This window comes from Aquarana catesbeiana, linkage group LG11 (genome assembly GCF_042186555.1).
Source record: "Aquarana catesbeiana isolate 2022-GZ linkage group LG11, ASM4218655v1, whole genome shotgun sequence".
NCBI classification, from domain to species: Eukaryota; Metazoa; Chordata; class Amphibia; order Anura; family Ranidae; genus Aquarana; species Aquarana catesbeiana.
This window is the reverse complement of record NC_133334.1, coordinates 168,095,296-168,109,748: the sequence shown is the minus strand read 5'-3', so window position 1 is coordinate 168,109,748 and position 14,453 is coordinate 168,095,296. Positions and strand designations below refer to the sequence as shown.

General features: G+C 47.1%; 1 protein-coding gene across 5 annotated transcripts in view; it reads left to right on the top strand.

Annotated features, from left to right (window-relative positions):
* NUTF2 (nuclear transport factor 2) overlaps positions 1–14,453 on the top strand; it is a 177,201-nt gene that overhangs the window by 44,813 nt on the left and 117,935 nt on the right. Inside the window, exon 2 of one of the 5 annotated variants that reach the window (XM_073605027.1) lies at positions 4,569–4,625. The exons of the other annotated variants lie outside the window; for them this stretch is intronic. The gene's annotated coding sequence lies outside the window, so the exon portion shown is untranslated. The remainder of the gene's footprint in view (positions 1–4,568; positions 4,626–14,453) is intronic. 5 annotated transcript variants of the gene reach the window in all.

Sequence of the window (14,453 nt, the reverse complement as noted above, 5' to 3'; positions counted from 1 at the left end):
AAAAAAAAAAAAATTAAAACAATAATAAATAGAGATAGATTATATATATATATATTTTTTTTTTTACACAGCAGCAGAGCCCCCCTCCCTAATGGAGGCTCAGGAAGGAGGGCAGCGGCGGTATGTGCGGGTACATCCACCAACCTGCACGGGGTCAGCTAGGGGCGGGGCCGGAGCTTAAGCAGGAAGCAGTTAAAAAGGCTCCTCTAAGCAGAGGATCCTGGTGGCTGACCATGTCTGACGCTTCTCCACCCTGCCCTGCAGATCCTGCATGCCAGGAAAGCTCAAAGGTAAGCCAGAATACTCCAGGGTCACCTCCTGTCTTAGCCTCACTGCGAAACTGCCTACTTACAGGCAGTTTTTTAACCGCCTACCTCACGGGGACCTTTTTTATGCTTGATTTCAGGCAAAGACCCCAGAGGAAAGGAAAGCTCAAAGCATGTGCTTCATGCAGCCACCAGTTTTCACCTGAATGGAAAAAACCCCTATGTCAAAAATGCATAGATAAAATGGTGGCCAAAGAATCGCAAGGTTACATGAAAGATCTGCTCAGCTCTTTCAAAAAAGAAATAAAGAGCACCATAGCACTGCTCAGCAATTGAGAAGTTGGAAGCGCTAACAAGTGCCAGTCTGACCAGTACCCAGTCTACCAGCAGGACATAAATTCCTTCAAGGAACAGGCAGAACGACAAGAACAAGAGGAGGATTCGGACGAATCCGAACAATCCGAATCAGAGGATGGCCTTTGCTCAGACTCTGACGAGGAAGATCCGACTTCAGAGGGCAACTTATTTCTCTCAGAAGACACAGATAACCTTCTAAAAGCTATAGCTGACACGCTAGGTATTAAAGAGCAAAAAGCTGCAGAGCTCACACTACACAACAAGATGTATAAAGGGCTGCAACCCAGGAAACCTAGAACTTTTCCTGTACACCAAACTCTTAAAGATATCGTCAAAAAAGAGTGGGAAGACCGCTTCATACCAGCTGCAGTCAAGCGCAGATATCCATTTACAGAGACAGACACCAAAACCTGGGCTAAATGCCCCAAAGTGGATGCCTCTCTGGCAAGAGTCACAAATAAATCTGACTTGGCCTTCGATGACACCGGTACCTTAAGCGACCCCATGGATAAGAAAATAGAAGCCCTTTTAAAGAGGGCCTGGGAAGCAAGGGCTGCGAACCTGAATCCAGCAATAGCTTCCACCTGCACAGCTCGCACCTTACTAATCTGGTTAACCCAGCTACAAGAACTACTGGAAAGTGACACACCTAGAGAGGAGTTAATAAAGACCATCCCTACACTGACCAGAGCGGCAGCTTTTCTAGCGTATGCCTCAGTGGAAACCGTCAGAATATCTTCAAAGGCCACAGCGCTACTCAACTCAGCCCGAAGAGCCCTGTGGCTGAAGTCTTGGAAAGGTGATATCCCTTCTAAGAACAGACTGTGCAGAATTCCAGTCACTGGAGACCTGCTGTTTGGGCCTGGACTAGAAACTGTGCTAGACAGGACTGCAGCAAAATACAAGGGTTTTCCCCAAAAAGAAGCAAGGGAAGGCGCCCTATCGGCAATTCAAAAAGTTCAACAAGCCAGGAGCAAAGAAGCGCTTGGGACAACAAAACAAAAAAGGCAAGGGTGAATTCATCCTCAAACCACCTAACCCAAAGAACAAAAAAACAATGACTGTCAGGTGGGGGGCAGACTTGCAGCTTTTGCCCACCAATGGATGGAAGCAACAAAAAATTCATCATACACACCATAACAGATGGCTATGCAATAGAATTTTCCGCTCCCCAACCAAGTACCTAGTAACCATGCTACTAAAGGACGAAGATCGGGCAAAGGCCTTTTTGGAGTTCCTGGAGAATCTACTAGATCAGAAAGTGATTCGCCATGTACCTCAAGAAGAGGAAAAGAGGGGGTTTTATTCCCATATCTTTGCAAAGAAAAAGGTAAGGCTCATGCTGAACCTCAAACCACTCAACAGAGGAATAATGGCAGAAGCGCTAAAAGGTATAAAACAAGGCATTGGAGTAATACCATACCTAAACGATCTACTGTTCTTTGCAGATTCAGCAGAGACCCTAGAGAACAACCTGCGCACAAGTATGTCCTATCTACTAAACCTGGGGTGGATAGTGAATGCAGAAAAATCAGATGACCCCAGCCAGAGAGTGGTGTTTTTGGGCTATGTACTGGACTCCAGACTAACCAAAACCTTCCTAACAGAAGAAAAGAACGAAAAAATCACACAGACAGTAACCTCTCTAGGAGGGACTAACGCCATTACAATCAGGCAAGGAATGGCAATACTAGGGCTGATGACATCCTCAATCCCAGCCATCACCTGGGCGTAGATTCACGAGACCTCTACAGAATTACATTCTGTCCCAGTGGGATGGCAGCCACTCATCCCTAGACAAGTCCATTCCTGTCCCGACCACAGTCAAACAAACACTCCAGTGATGGCTCAATCCGCTTCAATACATCGAAGGGTGCAAATGGACTCAATCCGACCCAGTCAGGATCACCACCAATGCCAGCCCACTAAGCTGGGGGGCACACATGGAGGGCCTCTGTACACAGGGAAAATGGAGTTCCAAATGGTCCCAAGTCTCCTCAAATATGAGAGAGCTAAAAGCTGTGGGGGAAGCATTAAAAGCATTCAAACCAGCAGTACAGGGGATAGACGTGAAAGTACAATCGGACAACGCCACGACAGTGGCATACCTAAACGGGCAAGGAGGGACAAAGTCCCAAAGCTTGATGAGACTGACAGAAACAATCCTGCTATGGGCAGAATCAAACATAAGATAAATATCGGGCATCTACCTGAAAGGAACAGACAATACGCTGGCAGACTTCCTGAGCCAGAAGGCCATAAAACAGACTGAGTGGTCACTGAATCAAACAACCTTAGCACAAATGTGGGGGTACCCAAGGTAGATCTGTTCGCCTCCAAAGCAAACGCAAAATCACCAACATTCTTCTCACTGGATCCCACAGATGACAACAACGGAGTAGATGCCTTCAGCCAAAGCTGGGGATGGCAATTGTGTTATGCATTCCCTCCAACTGTCATAATACCAAGAGTGATTCAAAAAATTAAAGACAGAGAGAGCAACGGTGATACTAATAGCACCGCACTGACCACAAAGGGCATGGTTCAGCCACTTAAAGAACCTCAGCATCCAACCTCAACTGACACTGACGGACCGGCCAGATCTCTTATCACAGGGCCCAGTCAACCATCCGAACCACAGAATCCTGAAGCTTTTGGCTTGGTTACTGAAAGGGTAAGATTTCAGAACAAAGGGCTGTCAAACAAGGTGATCAATACCATCCTAGACAGCAGGAAACCTGTAACTAGGGCAATCTATGAGAAAATGAGGGAAAAGTTTCTCCTGGAACAAAAACAAACCGATTCCCAACAGAGGGCTAATCTCAACAATTCTGGACTTCCTGCAAGATGGAGCAGACAAGAACGGCTCCCAAGGCACGCTGAAGGTACAAATGGCAGCACTCTCCTCGTTCATGGACATCAGACTCGCAGAGCATGCGCTGATAAAGCGATTCCTAATGTCACTTAAAAGAGCTAGACCGGCTAAAATGAATAGAACTCCAATTTGGGACATGTCCACTGTGCTTAGAGGGTTTCTCTCTCCCCCATTCGACCCTATGGAAGATAGCTCAGACAAAAACCTCACACTAAAAATGGCACTTATTGTGGCCCTAGTATCGGCCAGAAGAGAGTGAAATCCAAGCCCTGTCTATGATGGTACCATACTGCCTAATACATATAGACAAAATCATTCTCTCGCCAGACCCGGCCTTTCTACCCAAGGTTTCTTCAACATTCCATAGAACCCAAAATATCATCATCCCTTTGCTTCCAAATGGACAGCAAAAAAGAGACACTTCAAACAAACCTAGATGTAAGGAACACACTCATAACATACCTCGAAAGAACGAAGGATTGGCGAAGAACGACTTTTTTTTTTTTTTTTTGTCCTCCTATGCGGGAGTTAACAAAGGGAAGCAGGCATCCAAGAAAACCATCAGCAGATGCATAAGAATGACCATACAGACAACCTATGAGGCACAAAACCTCACCCCTCCAGGTGGGATCAGAGCACACACAACCAGAGCCTGGGCAACCTCGGTCGCAGAGAAGGCAGGGTCAACTCCGGAGCAGATCTGCAGGGCAAAGACATGGTTGAGCTTCATTACCTTCGCAAGGCACTATCGTATAGACCAGCTGTCTGACCAAGACCAGGCATTTGGTTGCTAGGTGCTCCAGTTTCTATCCCCACCCTAGTAAGTATTGCTTGATACATCCTGTCGGATGCTGCCCTGGAAGACGATTCGAGAAAATAGTTAGGTACCTGGTAACTCTTTCTAAGAGGTCTTCCAGGGCAGCACTTATTCCCACCCTTAAAACGACAAATACCAGGTACAATGGGGGAGCCTTAAGCTTACTGAGATTTCTTTCGGTGCTTTAATACAACTGAGGCACGCAGGTAAGACTGAAATTTATAATGGTGGACTAATGTGGTTCCTTTTTCAGGGAGGAGGAGCCTATCTCGGATGCTGCCCTGGAAGACTTCTTAGAAAAAGTTACCAGGTACCTAACTCTATTTTCTCTACTCCCTATAGTAGCGAGTAAAACAAGATAAAAAATATTGTTTTGAAATATTTACCAATTTTATCCAATTAGCCCATTTACGCTGAAATTTTGTCTAAAGGAGTAAAAACTGTATCACGCAGAGCCCCCACTTTGGGTAGGACCCTGTCACCTAGCTTATATAGTAAGCGCCCACAACAGCATTGGTTGCAATTTAAAGGCACCTTCTGCTTTGGATCAAATGGTTGTCTGTGCTGTAAACACATTCTAAAGAGAGATACCCTACAAGCAATGGCCTCAGACAAATTTTCAAGAATTACCGTATTTTTCGGACCATAAGACTCACCTAGGTTTTAGAGGAGGAAAACGAGAAAAAAAATATTCTGACCCAAATGGTGTACTGAAATATTTATTAAAATATAACAGAATATTTCAACCATGTAAAGTGAACAGCAGTCAACAATGGCATTAAGGACCATCATCACTGTCATTAACAAATGAGGAGAGACTTTAGGGTTCGAGTACTCTTCTAGTTTTCTGGGAACCCCAAGGAAACTCATCATCGCTAGTGTCAGAATTTATGAAGCTCAGCTGCTCACTATCACTGACATCACTTTCTTCGCTATCTTCATATACGATACAATCTTCAGTTCCATCTAAGGCATTGCTAATGCCACATTTTTTGAATGGCTGTACAACAGTTTCCTCCTTCACTGAGTGCCATGATTTTTTCATCCATTCACAAACTTGAGTGATAGTGGGCCTCTTCATTCGTCCAGTAGGTGTCAGATCATGATTACCAGCAGCCATCCATTTGTTCCACTCTTCTTGCATAAAGACTTTAAATGGCTTGTTGATGGAAACGTCGAGAGGTTGCAACTGGCTGGTAAGACCCCGAGGAATTACAGCTAGATGAGTCTTCACTTCTTTAAAGCACTTTTTTTTGTAGTTTCCCTAATATGTGCTCTAAACTGGTCAAGCACTAATGAGGCAGAAGCCCTCCAGGATGTTTGGACCACACTTTTTTTAACCCATACTCTCATTCCATTTTCATCCATCCTTTGCCATGAACATGTACAATAACTCCTCGTGGAATCGCTTCTTTTGGAAATGTTTTCCTTTTGGAAAATTAGCATGGGTGGCTATTTGGTGCCGTCTGCACAGCAGGACAACACAACTGTGTAATGGGTTTTCTCATGTCCTGAGGTTTTCATAGTAATGGTTGTGGCACCTTTCAGATCAACATTCCTATTAGATGGCACATCAAAGGTTAGCAGGACTTCATCCATATTCCCAATCTGGACAATTTCAAAACCATTTTTATTCCTAGCATCAATCACAAATTTATGAAAAGACAATCTTTGATTCATATTCTTTTGGCATTTTTTGCGCAATTCTAGTTTTGGTGCACATAAGATCACATTGCTTCATAAATCTGTAGCACTACGATGGTGATCCAGTAAAATCCTGAATGCCTTTCTCTACAGCAATGCGTTTGGCTTCATATATTATAATTTTTGTAGAGATTGAGAAGCCATTATTCCGATGATGTGTGATCCATTCTTTCATGGCCACTTCTAACTGTGGCCACTTTGCAACATGCCCGCAAAAAGTGTACTTACTTTTATTTGCTTTTTGCAGCTGATCCTCCTGTTTCCTCCACTCATCATTTTTTCACTTGGAGGTGGCCCAAAATGTCTCTCCGCTGCTCTTTTTCCATGTTAGCATATTTTTACTACCTCCAGTTTAAAAGGAATTTTATATGCTAGTCTTTTCTGCTTCATCATCCTTTCTGCTTTAGCACCTGGTCCCTGGCCCTGCAGTGGTTGGCTGGGCTGGCACCTGGTCCCTGCAGTGGTTGGCTGGGCTGGTCCCTGCAGTGGTTGGCTGGGCTGGTCCCTGCAGTGGTTGGCTGGGCTGGTCCCTGCAGTGGTTGGCTGGGCTGGTCCCTGCAGTGGTTGGCTGGGCTGGTCCCTGCAGTGGTTGGCTGGGCTGGTCCCTGCAGTGGTTGGCTGGGCTGGTCCCTGGCAGTGGTTGGCTGGGCTGATCCCCGGCAGTGGTTGGCTGGGCTGATCCCCGGCAGTGGTTGGCTGGGCTGATCCCCGGCAGTGGTTGGCTGGGCTGGTCCCCGGCAGTGGTTGGCTGGGCTGGTCCCCGGCAGTGGTTGGCTGGGCTGGTCCCCGGCAGTGGTTGGCTGGGCTGGTCCCCGGCAGTGGTTGGCTGGGCTGGTCCCCGGCAGTGGTTGGCTGGGCTGGTCCCCGGCAGTGGTTGGCTGGGCTGGTCCCCGGCAGTGGTTGGCTGGGCTGGTCCCCGGCAGTGGTTGGCTGGGCTGGTCCCCGGCAGTGGTTGGCTGGGCTGGTCCCCGGCAGTGGTTGGCTGGGCTGGTCCCCGGCAGTGGGTGGCTGGGCTGGTCCCCGGCAGTGGGTGGCTGGGCTGGCACCTGGTACCCGGCAGTGGGTGGCTGGGCTGGCACCTGATCAGTGTTTAACATCCAGTATTCAGAGACAGTGTTTAGTAATGCTGGGGGAGTGGCCTTCCTCCATATTTTTTTGGGGAAAAAAGTGTGTCTTATGGTCCTAAAAAATACGGTACATCTTTCATAATCTGCAACAATATATACTTGGTATACACCATTACTTTTTTTTTTTTTTTTTTTTTTTTTAATTTTTTATTTATCACAAGAAACAGGTCCACAGGGACCGATATGACATTAATAAACATTGTAACAGCATGATAGAAGCAATTACAAAAAAAAAAACATAAAGAAAGCCTTCTTTTGTCTATTCCAAAAGCATCTCGTAACGCAGTACTAGTTGAAGTTGATAACTGTCAGATAATCGGAATTTGTACCGTCTCCAAATTTAGATACTATGAATGTTGACCGTGTTTCTCATATTGAAACCTTATCTTGTTATAATCCTCTAATGCAGATAGGAGTACAAAGGTCTATAAGATGGCCCTTTGTGAATCCTGCATCTTTCCATTTTCTCATTTTCATAGAGAAAGGAGTAGAGGGAAGAGAGAGAAAAGGGGGGGGGGAGTATTCGCTAACATGGAATCCTCAGTTTATTCCATTGAGACCATTCGTAATTTCTAATAGTGGATTTCGGCCCATATTAGGTACCTGTGTCTTCTCTGCGGAGGGCTTGTCCCTCCTCTGAGTGTTGAAACACATTCCATAGGAGCCAGGTCCTTGTGTATGATTCTCCTCTATTTTGATTCGTAAGAATCAGGTCTTCAAACTTGTTGATCTCGTCTATTTTCCTAAGCCAACAGGAGATGGAGGGCGGGTTAGGTGATTTCCAGTTGAGGGGGATACATACTTTAGCTGCATCAAGTAGGTGGCGTATGATTGACCTTTTTGTATATACGGGCAGGTCTATCTGTAGCGTGTAAGAGGAAGAATGCAGGGTCGTCAGGGACATTGCGGTCAGTAAACTTTTGTACTATCTTGCGAACTTCCTCCCAGAAAGGCCTTATCCGCGGGCAGGACCAAAAAATGTGTATTAGTGTGCCTGTGTCTTGTTGGCATCTCCAGCATAGTTTCGATGTCTCAGGGAAAAGTTTGTGTAGCAGTGCTGGTGTTCTGTACCATCTTGTAAATATTTTGTAGTTAGTTTCTTGAAATTTAGTGCATATGGATGATTTATGTATGAATTGGAGGATGTGTGTTCGTTTTTGTGAAGTAAAGTGGCAATTTAGGTCTTTCTCCCATTTAGCAAAGCTAGGATGTTGGTAGTCCCCTGGTGGTGTGATGAGCCAGTTATAAGTCAGAGATAGTGTGTGCGAGAGCACTCCGCTTTCCGTACAGATTTCTTCAAAGGTAGTGAGGGGTGGGTCATTTACCGTTACGGGGGTCAAACTGTTAAGAAAGTGTGAGAGTTGGTTAGCTCTCAGGAAATCCCAAACGGTAGGAGCCGTTCGGGTCCGAAAGCTCGGCTAGTGTCACCCATCTTCCCCCATTACTAAAACGGGAGGCTTGATATCTCCCCGCGTCTCTCAACTCGTGGAATGTGGGGTCTGTTATTCCTGGCATAAATTGAGGGTTTCCCAGTATGGGCCTCAGTGGTGAGTTCCTAGTGGAGAGAGATGTTTTTGTTATTAGGCGTGCGCACGTTTTCGTAGTGCTCCCGATCATTGGGTGGGATCGTATTCGTGGGGGGAGTGTTGAGCTACACCAAGGGCCTCTATGGATGGGAATCTCAGCTTGCGCTTGCTCTAATTGCACCCATAGTTTGGTTTCCCTATGTCGGCACCAATCGATAAGCCTACTCAGGTGTACTGCAAGGTAGTATGTTTTGATCTCCGGCATGGCCAGTCCTCCATGTTGTTTTGGTAGAGAAAGTGTTTGTCTTGGGAGGCGTGGTTTTTTCCCTGCCCACAGGAAAGTCAGGAATAGGGAATGCACTTGTCTAAAGTAGGCTGCGGGAATGTGTATTGGTAAGGCCTGTAATAGGTAGAGAAATTTGGGAAGTATCATCATCTTTAGTATGTTACAACGTCCCAACCAGGAATGTAAACCGTTTTTCCAGCTATTGAGTAGTTTTTGGACGGTGTTCAGTAAGGGCGGGAAGTTGAGTTTGAAGAGTTGGGAGAGTGTTGAAGGGATATAAGTGCCTAGGTATTTCAAGGCTTTGTCCGTCCATTTGAAATGGAAGGTGTTTTTAAAGTGCGTGAGTTGGGTCTGTGGTATCTCTATACCCATTGCTTCGGATTTGTTGAAGTTTATTTTTAGGTTAGAAAGATGGCCATAAGTCTCAAACTCCTTCATTAAGTTTGGAAGTGAGACGGTTGGATTAGTAATCGAGAACATCAGGTCATCTGCGTACGCAGACACTTTATATTGAGTACTCTGCACTGCGATCCCCGTGATGTCTGGATTTAGTCTCACATGGCAGAGGAAGGGTTCCAGTGTTAGGGCAAAGAGTAAAGGTGAGAGTGGGCATCCCTGCCTGGTTCCGTTTAGTATTGGAAAGGGATCCGAGACAACACCATTAGCCCTGACTCTAGCTGACGGATTTGAGTATGCTGCAGATATCCAATTGAACAGCTTTTCTCTCACTCCGATGTGCTTCAATGTTTCGAACAAGAATTTCCACCGTATGCGATCAAGCACTTTTTCAGCGTCTGTACTAAGGAAAATACTGGGCGTCTTGTCTCTATTCGCTATTTGGATTAAGTTCAGAACCTTAATGGTGTTGTCCCTGGCCTCTCTGGTCGGCACGAACCCCACCTGATCCAGATGTATGAGTTGTGGTAAATGATACTGTAGTCTAGAGGCAATAATCTTTGTGAAGAGTTTTAGGTCGGTGTTTAACAGGGATATCGGGCGGTAGCTGCTGCACTGTGTGAGGTCCTTGCCCTCTTTAGGCATTACTGAGATCTGCGCCTGAAGCGTAGAGGGGTGTAACTTTGAGCCTGAGCCAAGATCATTAAATAGTTTAATGAGGTATTGGCCTAAGGATGTAAAAAAGGTCTTATAGTAGGTAATGGTCAAGCCATCCGGTCCCGGTGCTTTCCCCTGTTTGGTGGAGTTGAGAGCCGATTGTAGTTCGATTAATGTGATGGGTTCCCCAAGTAGTTCTCTGGCCTCGGTCGGTAAGGTTGGCATCAGTGATGAGGCTATGTATTCAGGTGTATTGTCTGTATCGGGTAGTGTTGTGTGTAGGTTGTATAAGGAATTGTAGTAATTTCTGAACTCTTCTGTGATTTGTTTGGGTAGTGACGCTGTCTTTCCGGAGGGAGATTTGATCTGCGGTATGTATGATGCTAATTTTTGTTGTAGGGAACGAGCCAGCATCCGCCCACATTTGTTGCCAGACTCATAGAATTTCTTTCGGCAGATCTGCAGTGCCGCTTTAGCTTTGAAGTGTAGCATGTCTGTGACCTGTCTACGAGTGGTGTCAAGCTCGTTCCCTAATTCCCTTGGCTTCGTTTTATGTCTTGTTTCAAGTGTCTGCAGTTTCTGGAGTAATGTGGTTAATTGTTCTGTTCTTTGGCGTTTCAATCTAGAGCCATGTTTAATAAACACGCCCCGGATCACGGCCTTATGTGCCTCCCATACCAAACCAGCGTCACTGCCAGGAGTGTTGTTAGATTTAAAGTAACACCCAATCTCCCGCAGTATATCTGCACAAACCTCAGGGTCTTGCAGTAGGCTCTTATTCAATCGCCATGGTGGATGCTGAGTCATGTGCGGGTCAGCGATGGCGTATCGCATCACTATAGGGGCGTGATCCGACCACGTGATAGATTCTATTTTGGTACTTAGTACTGCTTGTAAATTTCTGTGTTGGACTAGAAAATAATCAATACGGGAGTACGACTGGTGGGGCCGGGAGAAGAACGTATAGTCCCTCTCACCCGGGTGGAAGAGGCGCCAGACGTCTATTAGTTGGGAGGAGTGTAGGGCTGTTTGTATTAGTTTGCGTAAGGTTCTTGAGGTCGAGGATGTACCCGAGGACGTGTCCTCGTTCGGATTTAAGGGTGTATTCAGGTCACCTCCTAAGATTAGTTGACCCTCGGCGAATTGCGTAAGTTGATCTAGCCGTCGCGTTATGAACGCGTCTTGGTTATCATTGGGGGCATATAGATTTGCAAAGGTCACCTTTATGTCACCCACTTGACCTTTTAGGAATAAGTATCGTCCTTCTGGATCTGTTTTAGTGTCTAGCTCTGTCCATGGTATTTTAGCAGATATTAGAATCGAAACCCCCCTGGATTTGGCCTGTGAATTGGTAGAGTGATAAGCGATGGGGAAGTATTTGTTTTTAAGAATTGGTATGGTGTTGTCTCTGAAGTGTGTTTCTTGCAACAGAATTACATCTGCCTTCAAGCGTCTCATGTCTTGAAGAAGCATCCGCCTTTTTTCAGGTGTATTGAGTCCTTTCGCATTTAGAGAGATTACGTTTAGGGTGTCCATGTTCGCGAATAGAGGGGGAAAAGGAGTAAGGGGTAAGGGTTGAAGAAAAGTTATAAAGTGAAAGTCTGGGGGTTCAGGTGGAAGATAGTGGGGTAGTTAGCCCCTAGATAAGGGGAAACGAGAAGACGGGGAGAATAGAAGGTTTAGAGAGCTGTCGCTAGAGTGTGCAGCGTGGTGGGGTACTAAAAGCGCAAGGGAGAAATACCTTGCTATTGCGCTGTCCGGGAAAAAACTAAAAAAAAAAAAAACAAGCCCCGGATGTGCAACGCTGTCCTAAGTGGGTTTGTGGATAGACACGGCCAGGAGATAGGTCTCCCAGAGTCTCTCTCCGCCCACGGCATATTTATAAATCATGTGTGTAATCGGTAGAATATTCCCATGTAATGGGTAGGAAAATAGACACGAAGTAATAAGCAAAATCAAATAGCTATTAAGCAGTAAATAAAGTAACAGTATAATAATAAAATAACCAGTGCAAACAGGTGCCCGCCTTTCTACTTTGGAGATGTGTTAAGAGCTCTTTTTAGGTACTCCTCTGCGATGTATTCTCAGGTGTATGTGGTATGTATCACAGCTAAGGACAATATAATTGCAACCTGTCGCCTGAAGAGAACAATGGAGTACACGTCCCTTCTTGATGCGAGACTGCATGAGTCTTCTGAAAGTTCGTACACTGGAGCTCCGCCCCCCCCCCGCGCCCACACACACAACAGGAACCATTTCGCCATTAGGGGATTTGTCCTTCTGCTTTTTTGTTTTTTTGTCTCTGTTGAGATATTTAAGACCTATCCGGTCATTTACATCTATTCTGTAAGGGAGTTTACATATTCCTCTGCGTCCCAGTGTTGGAATATCTGTCCCGGATTCCGACTGCCGGCCAAAGCAAAGGTGTTGTAGACTCTTTGGGTGACATGGGAATAGGCACTCCCTCGGTTCTTTGGTGGGAGTCTTGTGTGTAGTCTTGCTAGACTTCATGGATTTGGACATAGTGGGGTGGTGTCCACGTGTATTGACCTCTTGACAGAGGCAGGTTCTGTCCCAGGGATGTCCCTCGTATGTATGAGGTTCACTAAGCGGTGGGAGTTCTGGGTTGGGGAAAAAAACTCTACCCACTGTGAGCCCTCGGGACTGGCATAAAATCCTACCTGCTGTGGTCGCTTTATGTTGGCATAGTTATCAGCCAAATCAGGGATTTATGGGCCTGCAGTTTTAACTGAGAGCGGTCTTGTATGTTAAATAATTGAATCTGCTGGGGAGACAGTAAGCCCTTGCATGCCTGAACAGTCCGTGGGCTATCTGGATTAGCAATAAGGTTCTGCTCCCTGAGTAAGTTCCTGGTTGGCAACACTTGTACCCAGTTCTCGACTGTTTAGAGTTTCCTATTGTCAGTGATGCGGGAGGGGTATTGGCAGCAGGTTAAACACCCCCCCCCACTTCCCGCAGAAGCCCCCGTTCCGTATATGGAGCCGGCGGTGATGGGCTGTCTCGGTGAGGGGTGCACAGCAAAAAATGTTCCGGGGAGCCCCTGGGGAGGGGGGGGGGGGGAGACACACAATGGGGGCAGGCGGAAACCCAGCCGCACCATTCTACTCACGTGCGGCAGCTCCCGAGGCAGAGCGGCGTCTCCTCCTTCCTCGTTGACATGGTGGTAGTGGGCCTCGGGCAGCTGAGGGTCCCGCTCTGCCCATCGGCCGTGGGAGGATCTGCAGCCAATCTGGATCGGATCCGTGTCTAGGTAGCGGAAGAGTGCCGGGAGGTCCGCAGTAGTCTGCAGGGTGAATGCTGACATCTCGTTGCGGAAAGTCACGGAGAGTGGATATCCCCAGCGGTAAGTGAAACCCTTCCGTTTCGCCAGCTCAAGCAGGCGTCTCAGCATGGCTCTCCGTTTCAGTGTTGCTCTCGATAAGTCTGGTAAGATCCGGACTTGTGCTCCGTGGTGGTCAACATCGCCGTGTTCCCAGGCGCAACGGAGGATAGCTTCTTTTTGCAGATAGCGGTGTAGCCTGCAGACTACATCACGCGGGCTAGACTGGTCTGATGGCTTCGGTCCTAGGGTTCTATGTATCCGGTCCAATTCTATTTCCGTGTTTGTATCATCTAGGACGGTGCGGAAGAGTTCTTTCACCGTCTCTCCTAGCTGGTCTGGGCCAATATCTTCCGGTATACCTCGGAGCTGCAAGTTGTTTCGGCGGCTCCGGTCCTCGATATCCTCCAGGTGCAACTGCAGGGACACGGCTGTATCTCTGTGGGAGTCCCGTGCCTGCTCCAGGGCCAACACCCTGTCCTCAAGTGAGGACACAGCCGTCTCCCCCGAAGTGACTCTTTCGGAAAGTTTGGACACTTCCCCCCTCACCTCCTGGATGTCCCGGCGATGTGTCTCCTCAAGACGGAGGATCATCGCCTCTATATCCATTTTAGTGGGGAGCGCCTGTAGGAGTGTGCGAATGTCCTGGTCCATGGGTACAGGTTCAGGTGGACACGGGGGGGGCCATCTCGCTTGGTGGGGAGTTCATTAGTTTTGCAGATATCGGGTCGAGTGTAGTAGCGAGGCTCTCAGGAAGGGATTGGGCACCTCTGGCAGGGGCCTGCTGTGTGAGCTCACGTGGAGGGCCTCGTGGTGCAGCGACTCTGGCACCGGGTGAGAGCTCCTGCCTGAAATAACGGTGTATTTCTCCTGGATTCTGGATGGAGGATGTCCCTTTGGATACTGCTCTTGTTTTGTAGCGTTTGGTAGCTTTCATACCGATATAAGTTGAGTTTTTTGCCGGGGTTAGGAGGCTGAGAACGGGAGCCCAAAGTAGAAGCAGCCTCACTCAGCCATGTCCAGGCCACGCCCCACCATACACCATTACTTGTAAGTCATGCCACATACAGTATTTAGGTCGAACAACACGCAGGTTGCTTGA